The following is an 18831-nucleotide window of genomic DNA, read 5'->3' on the forward strand; positions in this document are numbered from 1 at the left end:
CACCCTTCTGTGATATTTTGACATTCACTGGGGGAGAAGATAACATGAATCCCAATATCACTGAAGGTGTACAGACCCCTGTGATCTAGTTCCTAATGTACAGGGGAAAGAGAATATTGCTTTCAATATTGCAGAGGTTGTAACCACCCTGCCCCCTTTATGTTGTTCCTAATATGCAGCGGGGTGGACGCTGATAGTACTCCCAATATTCCAGAAGGTGCACACACACCTGTGATATAGTTCCTAATATCCAGCGGGAAAGAGGCTGATTTCACTTTCGATATCGCAGTGGGTGTACACGGCCCCCAACCCCAGGGTATCGTTCCTAATATCCAGGCAGGAAGATGAAGACATGGCTGACAATATCGAAGGAGGTGGACACCTCTTCAGTGATATGGTTCCTCTTATCCAGTGGGTGAATGGATGATATTACTCCCAATACAGCCACCCTGGGATTTTGTCCTTAATAACCACAGGGGAGAGATGATATTACTACCAATATTGCAAGGGGTGTACACCCCTCCTGTGATATTGTTTCTTATATCCAGGAAAGGAGAAGATGGTCTTAGTACCAATATTGAAGGGATGGACAGCCCCCATGGGATATTGTTCTAAAGATACAAGTTGAAAGAGGATGAGATTCCATCCAATATAACAAGGGGTGTACACCCCGCCTGTGATATGAATCGTAAAACCTAGAAGAGAGAGAAATGACATTGCTTCCAAAACACACGGGGTGTACACCCACCCTGTGATATTGTTCCTGTCATCTAAAGGAAGAGATGATGATACTACTCCCACTACCGGAGAAGCTACACACCCCCCTGTGATATTGTTCCTCATCACTTGTGGGGGAGAGCGTGATATTACTTCCAATATGACAGTGGCTTGACACCCAGTCTGTGATATTGCTCCTAATTTCCAGTAGGTAAAGTATGATGTTCCTGCCGAGAGAGTAGTAGGTGCACAGCCGCCCTGTGATGTGTCTCCGAATATTCAGGGAAACACAGGAGGACATTACCCCAAATCTCCCAAAAGGTATACACTTATTGTGTGATATGGTTCCTAATATCCGGAGGTGCAGAGATTGGTATTCGTTCTCCTGTCGCAGGCTGTGTACACTCATCCTGTGAAATTGTTCCGAATATCCTGAACAAAAGAGACTGCTAATAATGGACACACATTGCAGGGGGGAGTAATTGGCTCTTACGATCCACATCGCAGGGGGTGAGGCACTTCCCACGATATGGGGAGTAATAGCAACCCCCTCTCCCCCCAGGCTATTACGATCCACATCGCAGGGCAGTTCAGGACACCAGCCCTGCCCCAACCTTGACCCAGACAGTGGGTGTCATGGGACCACCTCAGGGTGGGTGGCAGCTCAGCTCGAAGGTATCCCTGCTGCCAGAGACCAACTCTTCCTGCTAGTTTGAATCCGGCCACAGGGTCTCTGTTGGTGACACAGGTGACCATGAGGCAGACACCCTGAAATCTAGCACGACAGAGCTCAACGTCCCCATGAGAGGCACCATAGCACGCAGACTTTGCAGACATACTAGCGAAGGCCACATCAGGTCCTGAGTGAGGAACAGGTTGACCAAGATCCTGGGGTCCTGCCACACAACCTTTAAACCAGGGACTGGAAACTGTTTCCCTAATGAGCCGGGAGTCAGTATTTTCAGCTTTGCCAACTGATCTTTGCCTCAATGATGCAACTCTGCCATGGCTGCACCACAGCAGCCTTCTGCAGGTGGCCTGTGAAGAGATGGGCATGACTGCACCCCCATCAAACTTTACTTATGGACATGGAAACTTCTCAGTGTCATGAAGTGTTAGTTTTTGATTTGTTCAACCATTTGGAAATATAAAATCCATTCTTGATTCACGGGCCACAAGAGTAGGCAGGGACAGGCTGCCCCTGGCCGACCTCTGGAATGAGCTTAGAGAAGGAAATGACAGGCTGGGCCAGCGCAGCCTCCTGACAGCAGATTCGCTGCAGGAGGGTCCTTCTTAGCAGCCACTTCTCATCCTTCATCTTGGCTTCAGATGCAGTTCAGGTGGAGAAAGAGAGAACAGAACTGGCCTCAGCAACAAGGAGGAAGGAGATGCAGGGTCAAGTAGCCACGTGGATCCATCACACTCAACACTCACACCAAGCGGAGCACAGGCAGGACCAGCCCGGGGGCGCCAAAGTCGAGGCTCTCTGGGATGGGGGACCTCTGGCTGGGCAAGATTCTCTACCTAAAACTCATATAGAAGATCTACACGGCAGTAGTTACAGAAAACACACTAAGAAAGTGCCCAAGATAAAAACAGCACACCAAGTTTGGCCAACCGGCTCTCACAAGCCAGTAGGTAAGAAAGCCCAGGAGAGCCCAGCAGAGGAGCTGGGGGTGGGTTCCTGCCTGCAGGGGGCCTGGGATACCCCATTTCCACAGACGAGGACCCATGTTTTGGGGAGAAAGCTGTCAGAGTCACCAGTGAGCCGTTCAGAGCTGGAGCCACAGAGCAGGTGAGGAGCCCTGGCCACGTCCCCGTGCGGGCTGAGAAGCTGGGGTGGGGCCACACCCCCAGGGGCACATGCAAACAGTGGACCGCGGGCCCTCCTCCTGCCCAGAGGATGCTCAGTTCCCAAGGGTCCACCAAAGTCTGGAACCCAGGGACACACCCCCTGACCCACATGCCCAGGCCTCCTGGACCAGGCAATGTCCAGTACAGGCAGGCAGTCTGGGCTTGGGGCCAGGACAGGGGTGGATGGTCCTGCTAGGCAGGCCTCCTTCTCCCTACCAGCTGGGCTGGTTGCACTGTAGTTTTGTTCTGGCAACATATTGCTACCCACTTTGGCCACACCGATCCCTGGCTGCCTGGCTAGGCCCAGTGCTGTCCAACCCACCTACACAGGCCCCACACACCCAGTGTCCACCAGGCTCCTGTCAGCCAGGAGGACCCATGCTCACCCCTTGAAGTGTCCGTGGGAACCTGCATCCCACAGGGACCCACAGCTCAGGGCCAACCTCCACGGGGGCCTCTTGGTTGTGGTGGCAGGGGCGGGGGGGAGTTGACCTCCAGCCCTCCCATCCTGGCCACTGTGTTTTATGGGGATCATTCAGTACTGGGAGCTTCCTGGGGACCCCAGAAGGAAGAGAACAGGGTGGTCACGGCAGCGTGGTCACGGCAGCCTCAGCCCCAGGCTCTGGGTCCAAGTGCAACAGTCTTCCGGTTCTGGTTTGATCTGGGAGGTAACAACAGGTCAAGTCATTCACACAAGGATTGGCTTCAATATAATGCATCAAGGGACTGTGGAGGACACAGATCAGCCTCCAGGCTGGTTACACCTGGTGACTTAGCCAGTGCAGGCTAGGGAGTGGAAAAGCTGACCCATGACCTCCCCACCTACCCTGCCCACCAGATGCCAGTAGCGGCCAGGGATCCCTGACTTCAGGCAGAGGCAGGCAGCACAGTTGCTGCCTCCTTTAATACCATCCCAGGGCCCACAGGGCTTGGAGAAACCTGGCAGGGGCTGAGTTGGAAGAATCAGGCAGAGAGATGCCAAGTGAAGAATGTGAGGGACTGGATATGAGGGACACTAGGGCACAGGGCCTGCTTCCCCTGGGGAGGTGGCAGGGAGACATACAGTAGCCAAGCCTCCGCAGGCACCACCCTGCTGCCAGGCACGTGTGGTGCCCATACCCACCCCAATGGCTGCAGGAAGGTTCTTCATCAACAAAAGGGGAGGACGCACCCACACCCACATAGGCATTGGTGCCCACACACGTCAGAGAAGAAAATTGCTGCTGTGCCCAAGGTGTGGGGAAAGGGCCAATGTCCCCTTCCTCCCCATGGTGGGTCCAAAATTACCCGCTCCTGCCAACACCCCCTCCCCCAACTCCACAAGCTGCTGACCTCCACACCAGTGCCATGCCACGTGCCAGGAACAGCTCAACAGTACATCCCAAAGGGTGCTATCCTGGAGCGGCTGTGCTGGGCAAGTGACACGTTTCCTAGTCACAGAGGTTTTCTTTATTGCTCACCGGCCCTGTGCCTCGGTTTCCCCCACTGTGGCACAGTAAAGAAATCCCATCTTGAAGGCTAGGAACCCAGAAATGTCACCACACCTGGTGAAATGGGGGGTGAAGCTCCCTGCCTTGGACCTCTTGCTCCAGGACTGATGTCCATTGGGACATGGCCAGGCCAGCATCCTGGGGAGGGCTGCATTCCTTGCCTGAGGAACCTTGCTCCCAGTTAGGGATCACTGGGTTTGAGGCCCCTAATGGATTGGGGGAGGCATAGGGTAGAATGGAGGTAGCCCCATCATACGGGCCTGTGTAGACCTCAGAAAACAAGCATTGAGTTCAGACTCTTGTCTGAAGCTGGCCACCTGAAAGTATTTGGGCTTTGGGGTGTGATGAAGGTCTGGGGTCAGGGAACAAAGTGTTCTGGCTTGGACACGCAGGAGGTTCTCTGCAGCTCTCTCAGGTACAGGGTATGTTGCCACATATATGCTTTTAAAAACCCTAGGAGGAGGGGGCACCCAGAAGGGGCCCTGAAGTCAAGGGCAAGGTCCAGCCTTTCCACCTCCCCAGCTGAAGACAGGCTGGAGGACAATTCTCCAGAGTTTCATAACAAAGAAGAGAAAAAAGAAACCAAAAAGACCTGGAGGATAGGTAAGCTAATGAGGGCTGACTGGGATTACCCTGCCTAATCCTCAAAACAAGCCTTCCCTATCTGTCCTCTGGGCCAGGTGAGGAAACAGGTCACAGTAGGACATTCAGACCCTGGACAGGCAGCTGGCAGCCTGGAGTCCAGGACGTGCAAACACATTTTGACTAAGGCACATCCTGCACAGCCCTAAATCCATTAAAACTTGAGTCAATACAGCACATGCTTCTGTGAGCACAGGGTTGGGTCTAGGGTTACAGATTGGCAGCATCTCAAGGCAGAAGAATTTTTCCTAGTACAGCTCAAAATGGACTTTCTTATGTCTTCGTCTTTCTCCATAGACACAATAACATTCTGATCTCTCTTTCTTTCCCCCACACAGGGAGTGTCACCACTGTATGTCAGCCACCGGGGGACAGGCTTCAGCTTACAACCACCTTCCAAATTCCACCCTCTCACGTTGGCAGAAGCTGGCCAGGAATTGGGGCCAATGGATGGGTGGGGTCTGCACACAACACCGTACTCAGGTCCCCATGACGGCCTCACACAAAGGTGGTGGCCCTGCAGTTCCAGGTGCCACACACACACCAGCCCCTGCTCGGGCCCTGATCTTTAAGGAGGGGGAGCAGCAGAACCCGGGCACTGACCCCACAGTGCCACTCACACCCACAGACGATTCTCCACAGAGGCATCAGGTCTCGGTCCTGGCCACCTCCCCCTGCAGGGCCTCAGCTGTTTCCTGGGACTCACGTGGTCCTTCCTCACATGCAGCTCTGGTAAGATGCATTGATCTGTACCCAGGGGCTCTGAGGTGACAACGGTCTCGCTCATGCAGAGTGCAAGGGCAGAGGCTGGGTGCCCATTGTGGGGACCCTGACTGCAGCACTCCTAGACTATCATCGGGCCTGTTGGCCCCCAGTCTTAGCTAGGGCACCAGCAGTAGCAGTGCACTGCTCTGGACTCTGCAGGAGGAGGACAACTGTCACCGCATCTTTATGTTCTCCTGCTGGTGTCACTCTGTGCTTCTCATCTCCTGGTTGTAGGATTCAGGGCAGACTCTCTGAAGACCTTGTGGGAAACAGCAGAGTCCAGCAGAGAAGACAAGAAAAGCCCAGCTGTAAAGATGAAAAAATGGCAGGTGTGACATGGGCCCCCCATTCTGATTCTGTATTTAGATGAGGTCTTCTGGAACACCTGTCCACGCTGGAGTGCAGTGGCGTGATCTCGGCTCACTGCAACCTCCACCTGCCAGGTCCTAGTTCAAGCAATTCTCCTGCCTCAGCCTCCTGAATAGCTGAGATTACAGACATGCACCCCCATGCCGGGCTAATCTTTTGTACTTTTAGTAGAGACGGAGTTTCACCAAGTTGACAAGGTTGGTCTTGAAGTCCTGGCCTCGGGTGATTCACCCACATTGCCCTCCTAAAGTGCTAAGATTACAGGCATGAGCCACCATACCCAGCCCATTGTGGCAGCTTAATCACAGAGGGAAAGAAGGCCTGGACCCAGCATGAAGATGATGGAAAGGGGTAAGAGCAGCTCTCTACATACGGTGTTGCCAGCTTCCAATTTTCAACATAAGGGACACTAAATAGCTTTCCCAACAAAAACAACTGAGATGTTGGGTAAAACCTATAAAAATGCATCTTTGTAAGTGCATTACTGAGCTGGCATTGAAGGATGGAATCCACAGCAGTCAATAAAGAATTGGCGGGAACCAAAGTGGAATTTTTTTTCTGTTTGGACAGTTGCACAGAGGATGAGGCATCAGAAACAAAACCGGATGTCTCTCCAAAATGAGGTCAGAAATCTGACATCTTAGACTTCAAATAAAAGCCCACCTCAGAGCAGGAGCAGCAAGGAGAGCACCTGTCCCTGCATTGGTGCTGGGTGGAGGGAAAACCACTGACCCTGAAAACCGATGAGAAACAGTCCTCCAGGAGCTCATGCTGGAAGACCTGGAGAGCATGGGTCAAATCGACGTGGCACCGGGCGGCTGCTAACTTCACCTCTACCCCATGTGAGTGAATATCTTTGCTGAAACAATGCAATCCTGTCCTCAAAATATCCCCGCACATAAAATTCCAAGGAAGATAAGTCCACGTGCAAAAAGTTACAAAACATAAGTAAACATAGTACTGTGGATACATCCAATAATTCAAGAAACAAATTCAGCAGAGCCACAAAGATCCCAAAGTTGGAAAAGATCAACTGCTGGCAAAGTATCCACTGCTGTCGCTCCTGTGAAGAAACTGTAATTTGGCCGGGCGCGGTGGCTCACGCCTGTAATCCCAGCACCTTGGGAGGCTGAGACGGCTGGATCACGAGGTCAGGAGATCGAGACCATCCTGGCTAACATGGTGAAACCCCATCTCTACTAAAAATCCAAAAAAATTAGCCGGGCGTGGTGGTGGGTACCTGTAGTCCTGGCTACTTGGGATGCTGAGGCAGGAGAATGGCGAGAACCCTGGAGGCGGAGCTTGCAGTGAGCCGAGATGAAGCCACTGCACTCCAGCCTGGGCGACAGAATGAGACTCCGTCTCAAAAAAAAAAAAAAAAAAAAAAAAAACTGTACTTCATAAAAAGCTAGGCACGCCCCTCTGTGGCCTCACACTTGCCTTCTCGGGCATGTCTGCCCCAGAAATCCCCTTGCACTATCTTCTCCAAGACACACATACGGGGCAAGAATATTTAGGCGGTGATTGTAGAAATAGAAAACACCTGAAAGCCATCCAAATACACCTGTATCAAAGAAAAATCTGCCATAGTCACATTGTGGAATATGATACAGCTGTGAAAATGAACTGCGGTTAGAAGCATCAACAATGAAAAATTACAGTGAACAAAGGAAATTGCTGAAAAATACACTGCTATTCCATATACAGTTCACAAACCATTATATATGACATTGCTTAATAATATACACAGAAATGATAAACCTTATGAAAAGCAAGACAAACATTAACACGTTAGTCCTATGTCTGGGTGAAGAAGGGAGATCCAGGTGATCAAGGAAGGGCATATTGTAGCCTTTCAAGACACTCGATGCTAATGGATGATGACATCAGTGCAATTATTAATCTATCGGATTATGCATTCAGTTTTGTTTATTTTTTTGTTTTTGAGGTGGAGTTTTGCTCAGGTAGCCCAGGCTAGAGTGTAACGGCACGATCTCGGCTCACTGCAACTTCTCTCTCCTGGGTGCAAACAACTCTCCCACCTCAGCCTCCTGAGTGGCTAGGATCACAGGTACCTGTCATGATGCTCAGCTCACTCTTTGTATTTTTTTAGTAGAGACGGGTTTCACCATATTGGCCAGGCTCGTCTTGAACACCTGACCTCAAATGATCCACCCGCCTCAGCCTCCGAAAATGCTGGGATTACAGGCATGAGCCACCGTGCCCACCCAAATTTTATAGACTCTTATGTGTCATATATTTCATAATTAAATATAAAAAATAAAATATTTACTGTAGTTTGTAAATGAAAGAGTAATAAAAAATGTTGCCAACTTTTAAACATCAAACCTGTTGTATAGCTCATATTGACCCTCGTATTAAGCTGTGGTAAGTTCCAAGTTGTATTTCATTGTCATCTTCTAAAAACTAGGTGAACAGATGAAAAGCAGAATTCAGTTTTAAAACAAGATATTAAGATAATGTTACTGGTTGAAGGTGTCCCAGTTCTTGATGCCTTGAACCAAGAATTGGACACACCACAAAAATGGAGTAAGGAAAGAATGAAGCAGCAAAGCAGAGACTGACGCAAAATGAAAGCACACTCCACAGGGTGGGAGCGCCTGAGCACAGGGAGCCTGTTACTGAAGTTTCTGGGGTTCAAATCCCCTCTAGAGGTTTCCATTGGTTACCTGGTGTGCACCCTATGTAAATGAAGAGGATGAAGTCAAATGACAAAGTCATGTACTCGGTGGACGCCCTGTGTAAATGGAGAGGATATTTCCTGTCATAGCCCAAGAGTTTCCATTTGATTTAGTTCTCCAAAGTCAGGGTGAATCGGCCTTATGTTCCTGCCTCCAGACCCCTTTCTCCTGCCTCCGTGGAATGGATGGCAGGACATGGAAAAGTGTTTTGTCCAAATGACATGTCCCAGGGCACTGGCAGCTGAGGACAACAGGGAACCAGTTGGTGCCACTGAGGAGCACTCACCCGTGTCTCCACACCGCACAGAACAAAGTGAGTGTCCTTGTCTTGAACCCTCTGAAGTGAGTATCTCGCCTCAGGGCTTTCCTGTAACCCCTTTTTGGAGAGGCTCCTTCTCTCTCCTTCTGCAGCCACAAGGCAGCAGGCATAGCCCCTCTCACGCTGAAGTTCTTCTAAAAAATACAAAGAGAATAAAATAATAGAATTAATGTAATGAAACATAAAATAATGAAAATGAAACTATTTTTTACAGAAACAGTTCTGGACTTTCATGTATTGGTGGCATTAAAAGCAGAAAATGGGCCTATAGGCCTGGCAGGGTGGCTCACGCCTGTAACCCCAGCACTTTGGGAGGCCGAGGCAGGCGGATCATGAGGTCAGGAGATCGAGACCATCCTGGCTAACACGGTGAAACCATGTCTCTACTAAAAATACAAAAAATTAGCCAGGCATGGTGGCGGGCCCCTGTAGTCCCAGTTACTCGGGAGGCTGAGGCAGGACGATGGCATGAACCCGGGAGGTGGAGCTTGCAGTGAGCCGAGATCGCGTCACTGCACCCCAGCCTGGGCAACACAGCAAGACTCTCTCTTTAAAAAAAAAAAAAAAAAGAAAAGAAAAGAAAATGGGCATATTGAGCTCAATTTAATGACAAAAAATTAAGGAAAGAATAAAAAGATTCTGCTAATAATGGTGACATGAGTTGTTCATATTGTCATTTTCTCTGGGACCTAACATTAGGGAGGAGGTGGGACCACCTGCCACCAGGCTCCAGGTGACTTTCAGGCTGTTCCCCCAAATGACTGCAGCCTCTTCCTGTAATGCCCAGACCGTTTATTCCCCGAAGAAGACCACCAGAGTCCAGAGTCAAAGCCAAGTGGCAAGGATCTTTAATGCAAGTTCGAACTTGATCCCTCCGTTCTACAACATACAAGAGGGCCCCAAATGATGCATGTGCCCGCTTTTTATAGCCCGATGCATACAGGATATGTAAGGTTACAGAGGTACAAAGGAATTCTTTTGGTTGCAGCATCACAACTGGTAATTGGTTAATACAATTAACAGTTTTCTATTTGTTCCCGTGCATTTAGTAAAACTACAAACGGTTGTGACCTTATCAGGGGCTCTCTAGGTGGTGTTTCTGAGATGTGGGGAAGGGGGGGATGTGTTTGTGTTGGGCTCAGGAAGTTGGGACAAAATAGAGGATTGTGTTTGTACTGGACCCAGGACTAAGATATGTGGCAGACACCGGTAATTAGAGCAGGACAGAGACTTTCACAACGTTTGTCCTTACAATGTCTGGAGTCTATAGATAACCTAATCGGTTAGGTCCGGGGTCCATCTTTAACTAGGCTCAGGGCGCCGCCCGGGCTGTCAGGGTGCCGCCCGGGCTGTTTGCCTGTGGACTTCATTTCTGCCTTTTAGTTTTTTTTCATTTGATCTCTTTCATTCCCTGCTGGTCCCTTGATCTTGCTGCTGTGCCGGGTGTCCTGTGTGGCAGGAGGCACCTTGGCAGCTTCCAGTGTGATAGGCCTGCAGCATTCTGAGCCTGAATGCCATGATCACTAGGAAGTGAGGAGACACAAGCAGGAAGGGTTCAGGGATGGAGGGGCCGCTTCTCAGGGATCAGTCTCAGGCCCGAGCTGGGAAGAATCCCCTTTCAGGACAATGGCTCCAGGCTGAGGTCAACGCTGTTTCTGTGCGTTATGATGACTGACCTGCATCCACAGGGAAGCGCATTCGGGCTCCTTTTTCCCAGGCGATGTTGGGAACACCTTGAAATGGGCCCTGGTGGATTTCAATTGCAGCCTTCCAGAAGCCACTCCAAATGGAAATTGAGCTAAGGGATGTAGCTGGAGTAAGTAAACAACTTTAGATCCCGAACAACAATTTTCACATACAATAGAGTTTGCAGGGAAGAATAAAGCCTCAGGAGCCCAATTCTCAGCCAAAAAGAAAAAAACATTAAGCTGGAGGCTGAATCATGCAAGAAACTGCCTTTCCTTTTGTTCCTAAGCAGATGGCTACAGATAAAGGGTTACATATCTCCACAGGAAGCTGGTCTATGTTCACCTTATCTTATGTAAGGGACTGATTTACCGCATGTGAGATGAAGACATAACTGATGATTCCCCATCTGCTCTCTCGCAACCTGAGGAAGAACACAGGCTCCCTCTCTCCCCTCCAGCCCACCCTTCCCCTCCAGCCCACCCTTCCCCTCCAGCCCACCCTTCCCTCCAGCCCACCCTTCCCCTCCAGTCCACCCTTCCCTCCAGTCCACCCTTCCCTCCAGCCCACCCTTCCTCTTCAGCCCACCCTTCCCCTTTAACTACTGAAGCCCTCAAAATCATCTTGGGAGGAAGGCACAGACCACAGACCGTTTCTGTGATTCCGTGTTTTTTTCTTCCAAGCATGGCCTTAACCTTGGCAGAATTAACTTTTACATGGATTGAGATCAGTCTCAGGTACCTTTTGGTTTACACTCGCATACCTCAGCCATCGCACTGCTCTCTGGCTTTTGTCCTCTTGTACCAAAGGAGGAGGGTGGATTCCAAGATCCTAAAACCCCTTCAGCTCTCCATAGGTTTCTGGGGGGACACAATTACCTAAGAGATTAGAGAGAGCATCATGAAATATAAGTAGATGGTGTGTGGCAGTTAAGGTTAAGTTTGGCTGCATAAAACAGAAGACACAAGCTAACAGAGGCTCACACATATAAAGGTCTGTCTTTTCACATGAAAGGAATCTGAAGGCAGGCAATCCTCCCCTGTGCACTGGATCTGTGATCTTATCAGAGAGTCCAGCTTCTCCTATCATTCCCTCAGGCACTTTGACTGAAGGTGGTTGTATCTTCTAGATCACCTCATGCCCCAAGAGAGTAGCTTTGTTCCTGCAATCACAGCTGCATTCAAAGCAGCAGGAAAAAAAAAAAAAAAAAAAGCCATACTCAGTAGTTTGGCTCCTTTTAAGGAGTCCTTTTGGACGTCCTGCTGCTCAACAATTCTACTTACATCACATGGGCCAGAGTGGACCCACATGGCCACATGGGTGCACAAAGACAGCTGGGGAATGAAGCATTTAGTGTGGAGCCTTGGTCAGAAGAGGAGGAGGAGATAGATGTTGAACCGACTGTTTCTGTTGAAAGAACACATTCCTCCATATATCACAGCCTTGAGACATCCCCCCATATGCCTCCACTTCCTGGGCCCGACACAAACACATCACAGCCTTGAGCAATGCCTTCACTTCCTGGGCCCGACACAAACACATTCCTCCATATATCTCAAAGAAAAACAACACCTGGAGAATCTCCGATAAAATTACAACCGTTTGTAAAAGCGCAGGAACCGATAAGAAAGCTGCTAAAAGTATAATTTAAAATGTAAACCAATTGTAATGCTGTAGCCTAGAGAAATGCCTTGTTCCTCTGTAAGCTGACAAGTCCTGTTTACCTCGAGCTATAAAAAGCAAGCGCACGCATTGTTCCAGGCCCTCTTGTATGCTGTAGAACGGAGGGACCAAGTTCGAACTTGCATTAAAGGTGGCTCTGAGTCCGTTCTGAATCTGAGCCTCGTCTCTGTTTGTCTGTCTGAATCCGTTCTGAATCTGAGGCTCACGAGGTCTGAAACTGAAGCTGAAAGCTGGCATAAGTCCTGGCGGACGTGCTATAGGACAGCCAGCGGAGACCGGTGGGAGATGTCCCCTGGCTCTCATCTGATTCTTGTCTGAATTTATTCTGACCCTGATTTCTGGAGCGCGCCTGCAACTGACATAACTTGTTCTGACCCAAATTTCTGGAGCGCGCCTGCGACTGACATAACTTGTTGTTGATATTCCGTAACTCACTTTCCCTTGCAGGACCTGTTTACCTGATAGCGGGGACCCACTGTCCACAGAACCCCCTCCGTACCTCTCCGGGCCACAGGCCTCAGCCCCCTGGGCTGAGCTGCGGGAGGGAGCAGGTGGACGGGAGGCGGCCAGTGCACCCGGACCCACTGAAAGGCAAAGTAACTCTGAAGGGCCGGCGTGGGTCCTCTGTAAGCTGAGCGCTGGTCTCCTGGGCCCCGCTTTTCTTTCTCTATACTTTGTCTCTGGGTCTTACTTCTTTTCTAAAGTCTCTCATTCCACCTAACGAGAAGCACCCACAGGTGTGGAGGGGCAGGCCACCCCTTCATCTGGCGTCCAACGTGGAAGCTTTTCTCTAAGGTGAAGGTACGCCGGAGCATGGTCATTGAGGACAAGTTGACAAGAGACTCCCGAGTGCATCTACAGTCAGCCTTGCGGTAAGCTTGTGCGCTCGGAAGAACCTAGGGTAACGATGGGACAGACTAAGAGTAAATATGCCTCTCATCGCAGCTTTATAAAAATTCTCTTAAAAAGAGGGGAAATTAAAGTGTCTACCAGAAATCTAATTACGCTCTTTCAAACAATAGAACAGTTTTGTCCATGGTTTCCAGAACAGGGAACTTTAGATCTAAAAGATTGGAAAAGAAAAAAAAAATTGGCAAAGAATTAAAACAAGTAAGTAGGGAAGGTAAAATCATCCCACTTGCAGTATGGAATGATTGGGTCATTATTAAAGTAGCTTTAGAACCGTTGCAAACAGAAGAAGATAGTGTTCCAGTTTCCGATGTCCCTAAAAGCTGTGCAGTAGATTGTGAAAAAGAGGCAGGGATAGAATCCCGGAAAGGAAAAGAAAGTTCACACTGTTAATGTGTAGCAGAGCCGGTAATGGCTCAGTCAATGCAAAATGTTGACGATAATCAATTACAGGAGGTAATATATCCTGAAACGTTAAAATTAGAGGAAAAAGATCCAGAATTAGCAGAGCCATCAGAGTCTAAACCACGATGGCCAACTCCTCTTATAGCAGCTCAGATGCCTGTAATCTTACAACCTCAAATGCAGGTTAAACAAGTACAAACTCCAAAAGAAGATCAAATAGAAAAAGATAGAGTCTCTGTCATGAAAATGCCAATCCTGATCATCAATCAGCCATTAAGCCATTAAAAGGAAGGGTTCCCACAGGATTAGATGTAATCTCAGAGTATGTTAAAGCCTGGGATGGAATTGGAGGAGCTATGCATAAAGCTATGCTTATGGCTCAAGCAATCACAGGAGTTGCTTTAGGAGGACAAGTGAAAACATTTGGGGGAAAATGTTATAATTGTGGTCAAATTGGTCATCTAAAAAAGAATTGCCTAGTCTCAAGTAAACCAAATGTAACTACTCAAGCTACTACAACAACAGATAAAGAGCCACCTGGCCTATGTCCAAGATGTAAAAAGGGAAAACATTGGAGTATTCAATGTCGTTCTAAATTTGATAAAAATGGGCAACCACTGTTGGGAAACGAGAGGAGGGGCCAGCCTCAGGCCCCGCAACAAACTGGGGCATTCCAAATTCAACCCTTTGTTCCTCAGGGTTTTCAGGAATAACATCCCCCACTGTCACAAGTGTCTCAGGGAATAAGCCAGTTATCACAATACAGCAATTATCCCCTGCCACAAGTGGCAGTGCAGCAGTAGATTTGTGTACTTTACAAGCAGTCTCTTTGCTTCCAGGGGAGCCTCCACAAAAAATCCCCACTGGGGTGTACGGCCCATTGCCTGAGGGGGCTGTAGGACTAATCTTAGGAAGCTCAAGTTTAAATCTAAAAGGAGTTCAAATTCATACTGGTGTGGTTGATTCAGACTATAAAGGCGAAATTCAATTGGTTATTAGTTCCTCAATTCCTTGGAGTGCCAGTCCAGGAGACAGGATCGCTCAATTATTACTCCTACCTTATATTAAAGTTGGAAACAGTGAAATAAAAAGAACAGGAGGGTTCGGAAGCACTGATCTGGCAGGAAAAGCTGCATATTAGGCAAGTCTGGTCTTTGAGAGCAGACCTGTGTGTAAGGCCATTATTCAAGGAAAACAGTTTGAAGGGTTGGTAGACACAGGAGCAGATATCTCTGTCATTGCTTTATAATCAGTGGCCAAAAAAAAAAAAAAAAAAAAAATTGGCCTAAACAAAAGGCTGTTACAAGACTTGTCGGCGTAGGCACAGCTTCAGAAGTATATAAAAGTACAACGATTTTACATTGTTTAGGGCCAGATAATCAAGAAAGTATTGTTCAGCCAATGATTAGTTCAATTCCTGTTAATCTATGGGGTCGAGATTTGTTACAACAATGGGGTGCAGAAATCATTATGCCCTCTCCATTATACAGCCCCATGAGTCAAAAAAATCATGACTAAGATGGGATATATACCAGGAAAGGGATTAGGAAAAAATGAACATGGCATTAAAGTCCCATTTGAGACTGAGAAAAATCAAGAAAGAAAAGGAATAGGATATCCTTTTTAGGGGCAGCCACTGTAGAGCCTCCTAAACCCATTCCATTAACTTGGAAAACAGAAAAACCGGTATGGGTAAATCAGTGGCCGCTACCAAAGCAGAAACTGGAGGCTTTACACTTATTAGCAAAGGAACAATTAGAAAAGGGACACATTGAGCCTTCATTCTCACCCTGGAATTCTCCTGTGTTTGTAATTCAGAAAAAATCAGGCAAATGGCGTATGTTAATGGACTTAAGAGCCGTAAATGCTGTAATTCAACCCATGGGACCTCTCCAACCTGGATTGCCCTCTCCGGCCATGATCCCAAAAGACTGGCCTTTAATTATAATTGATCTTAAGGATTGCTTTTTTTACCATTCCTCTGGCAGAGCAAGATTGTGAAAAATTTGCCTTTACTATACCAGCCATAAATAATAAAGAACCAGCCACCAGGTTTCAGTGGAAAGTGTTACCTCAGGGAATGCTTAATAGTCCAACTATTTGTCAAACTTTCGTAGGTCAAGTCCTTCACCCAGTTAGAGACAAATATTCAGATTGCTATATCATTCACTATATTGATGATATTTTATGTGCTGCAGAAACAAGAGACAAATTAATTGACTGTTACACATTTCTGCAAGCAGAGGTTGCCAACACAGGACTAACAATAGCATCTGATAAGATCCAAACCGCTGCTCCTTTTCATTATTTAGGGATGCAAATAGAAAATAGAAAAATTAAGCCACAAAAAATAGAAATAAGAAAAGGCACATTAAAAACATTAAATGATTTTCAAAAATTGTTAGATGATATTAATTGGATTCGGCCAACTCTAGGCATTCCTACTTATGCCATGTCAAATTTGTTCTCTATCTTAAGAGGAGATCCAGACTTAAATAGTAAAAGAATATTAACCCCAGAGGCAACAAAAGAAATTAAATTAGTGGAAGAAAAAATTCAGTCGGCACAAATAAGTAGAATAGATTCTTTAGCCCCACTCCAACTTTTGATTTTTGCCACTCCACATTCTCCAACAGGCATCATTGTTCAAAATACTGATCTTGTGGAGTGGTCGTTCCTTCCTCACAGTATAATTAAGACTTTTACATTGTACTTGGACCAAATAGCTACATTAATTGGTCAGACAAGATTACGAATAATAAAATTGTGTGGTAATGACCCAGACAAAATAGTTGTCCCTTTAACCAAGGAACAAGTTAAACGAGCCTTTATCAATTCTGGTGCATGGCAAATTGGCCTTGCTGATTTTGTGGGAATTATTGATAATCATTACCCAAAAACAAAAATCTTCCAGTTTTTAAAATTGACTACTTGGATTTTACCTAAAATTACCAGACATAAACCTTTAGAAAATGCTCTGACAGTATTCACTGATGGTTCCAGCAATGAAAAAGTGACTTACAGAGGGCCAAAAGAGCGAGTAATCAAAACTCAATATCAATATGCTCAAAGAGCAGAGTTGGTTGCAGTCATTACAGTGTTAAAAGATTTTAATCAACCTGTTAATATTATATCAGATTCTGCATATGTAGTACAGGCTACAAAGGATGTTAAGACAGCTCTAATTAAATATAGCATAGATAATCAGTTAAACCAGCTGTTCACTTTGTTGCAACAAAAATAGGACATGAGAAATAGAGGAAGGTAATAACCTGGGGAAGAAGTTTTGCTTGTGTTTCACTAGGAGAAAATCAGCTTCCTATTTGGATACCCACTAAACATTTGAAGTTCTACAATGAACCCATCGGAGATGCAAAGAAAAGCGCCTCCACGGAGACAGAAACACCGCAATCGAGCACCATTGACTCGCAGGATAAATCAAGTGGTGATATTAGAAAAACAGATAGTCGGCCGGGCGCGGTGGCTCAAGCCTGTAATCCCAGCACTTTGGGAGGCCGAGGCGGGTGGATCACGAGGTCAGGAGATCGAGACCCTCCTGGCTAACACGGTGAAACCCCGTCTCTACTAAAAATACAAAAAACTAGCCGGGCGCGGTGGCGGGCGCCTGTAGTCCCAGCTACTCGGAGGCTGAGGCGGGAGAATGGCGGGAACCCGGGAGGTGGAGCTTGCAGTGAGCCGAGATCGCACCACTGCACTCTAGCCTGGGCGACACAGCGAGACTCCGTCTCAAAAAAAGAAAAAAAAAAAAGAAAAACAGATAGTCACCACGCACCAGGAAGGCAGAGCTGCCGACCTGGGCACAGTTAAAGAAGCTGACACTGTTAGCTAGAAAAAGCCTGGCCAGCACAAAGGTGACACAAACCTCAGAAAAAAAAAAAATGCTGCTTGCAGCTTTAATGGTTGTATCAACGGTGGTAAGTCTCCCCATGCCTGCAGGAGCAGCTGCAGCTAATTATACATACTGGGCTTATGTGCCTTTCCCGCCCTTAATTAGGGCAGTCACATGGATGGATAATCCTATTAAAATATATGTTAATAATAGTGTGTAGGTACCTGGTCCCACAGATGATTGTTGCCCTGCCTAACTGGAGGAAAAAGAATTGATGATAAATATTTCCATTAGGTATCATTTCCAGTTACAGTGTGACTGGAATACTTCAGATTTTTGTATTACACCCCAAGTTTATAATGAGTCTAAACATCACTGGGACATGGTAAAATGCCATCTACAGGGAAGAGGAGATAATCTCACTTTAGACATTTCTAAATTAGAACAACAAATTTTGAAGTCTCTCAAAGTCATTTAAATATTGTGCCTGGAACTGAGGCATTAGATCAAGTGAAAAAAAAAATCTTTATGGATTAAACCCCACGACTTGGATTAAGTCTATTGAGAACTCTACTGCAGTAAATTTTGGAATCATGTGTCTCTGTTTAATCGGTTTGTTTTTAGTGTGCTGAACCAGTCAAAGAATCCTATGCCACAATCGAGAGAACGAACGAGCCTTCATCGCCATGGCACATTTATATAGAGAAAAAGGGAGAGAGAATGTTGCGGGAAGTCAGAGACCTTGAACGGGGGGACTGGCTGAAGCCATGGCAGAAAAACACAAAATATGAAGATTTCATGGACATTTTATTAGTTCTCCGAAATTAATACTTTTGTAATTTCTTATGTCTGTCTTTACTTTAATACTTTTGTAATTTCCTATGTCTTTACTTTAATCTCTTAGTCCCATCATCTCCTTTGTAAGCTGAGGAGGATATATGTCACCTCAGGACCCTGTGATGATTGAGTTAACTGCACAAATGGTTTGTAGAGCATGTGTGTTTGAACAATATGAAATCTGGGCATCTTGAAAAAAGAACAGGATAACAGTGATGTTCAGGGAACAAGGGAGGTAGCCTTGAACTGGCTACCGGTGAGCCGGACGGAACAGAGCCATATTTCTTCTCTTTTTGAATGCAAATAGGAGAAATATCGCTGAATTCTTTTTCTCAGCAAGGAATATCCCTGAGAAAGAGAATGCGCTCTGAGGGAAGGCCTATAAACGACCCCCTTGGAGGCGTGCCACCTTTTACAGTTGAAGCCGAAGGGATGAAATAAGCCCCAGCCTCCTGTAGTGCTCTCAGGCTTATTAGGATGAGGAAATTCTCACCTAATAAATTTTGGTCAGTCAGGTTGTCTGCTCTCAAACCCTATTTCCTGATAAAATGTTATCAATGACTATGCGTGCCCAAAATTTTATTAGCAATTCTAATGTTAACA

At 47.0% G+C, this 18831-nt stretch overlaps 2 long non-coding RNA genes across 3 annotated transcripts; one reads left to right on the forward strand and one right to left on the reverse strand.

Annotated features, from left to right (window-relative positions):
- The first annotated feature begins 1767 nt into the window (after nt 1-1767).
- On the forward strand, nt 1768-5874 carry LOC115895913. Its single transcript, XR_004055977.1, has 3 exons — nt 1768-2512; nt 4519-4664; nt 5042-5874. It is a non-coding gene; the product is annotated as an uncharacterized LOC115895913 (long non-coding RNA).
- A 1568-nt stretch (nt 5875-7442) lies between these two features.
- LOC115895910 lies at nt 7443-11990 on the reverse strand. Of its 2 annotated transcripts, XR_004055975.1 has the most exons (3): nt 11308-11990; nt 10535-10669; nt 7443-8989 (listed from the first exon to the last, which is right to left on the reverse strand). It is a non-coding gene; the product is annotated as an uncharacterized LOC115895910 (long non-coding RNA). The 2 variants fall into 2 exon arrangements; XR_004055974.1 differs by lacking the exon at nt 11308-11990 and having other exon boundaries at nt 10535-10950.
- Nucleotides 11991-18831: the final 6841 nt, after the last annotated feature.

Source organism: Rhinopithecus roxellana, unplaced genomic scaffold (assembly GCF_007565055.1).
Source record: "Rhinopithecus roxellana isolate Shanxi Qingling unplaced genomic scaffold, ASM756505v1 contig3697, whole genome shotgun sequence".
Classification (NCBI taxonomy): domain Eukaryota; kingdom Metazoa; phylum Chordata; class Mammalia; order Primates; family Cercopithecidae; genus Rhinopithecus; species Rhinopithecus roxellana.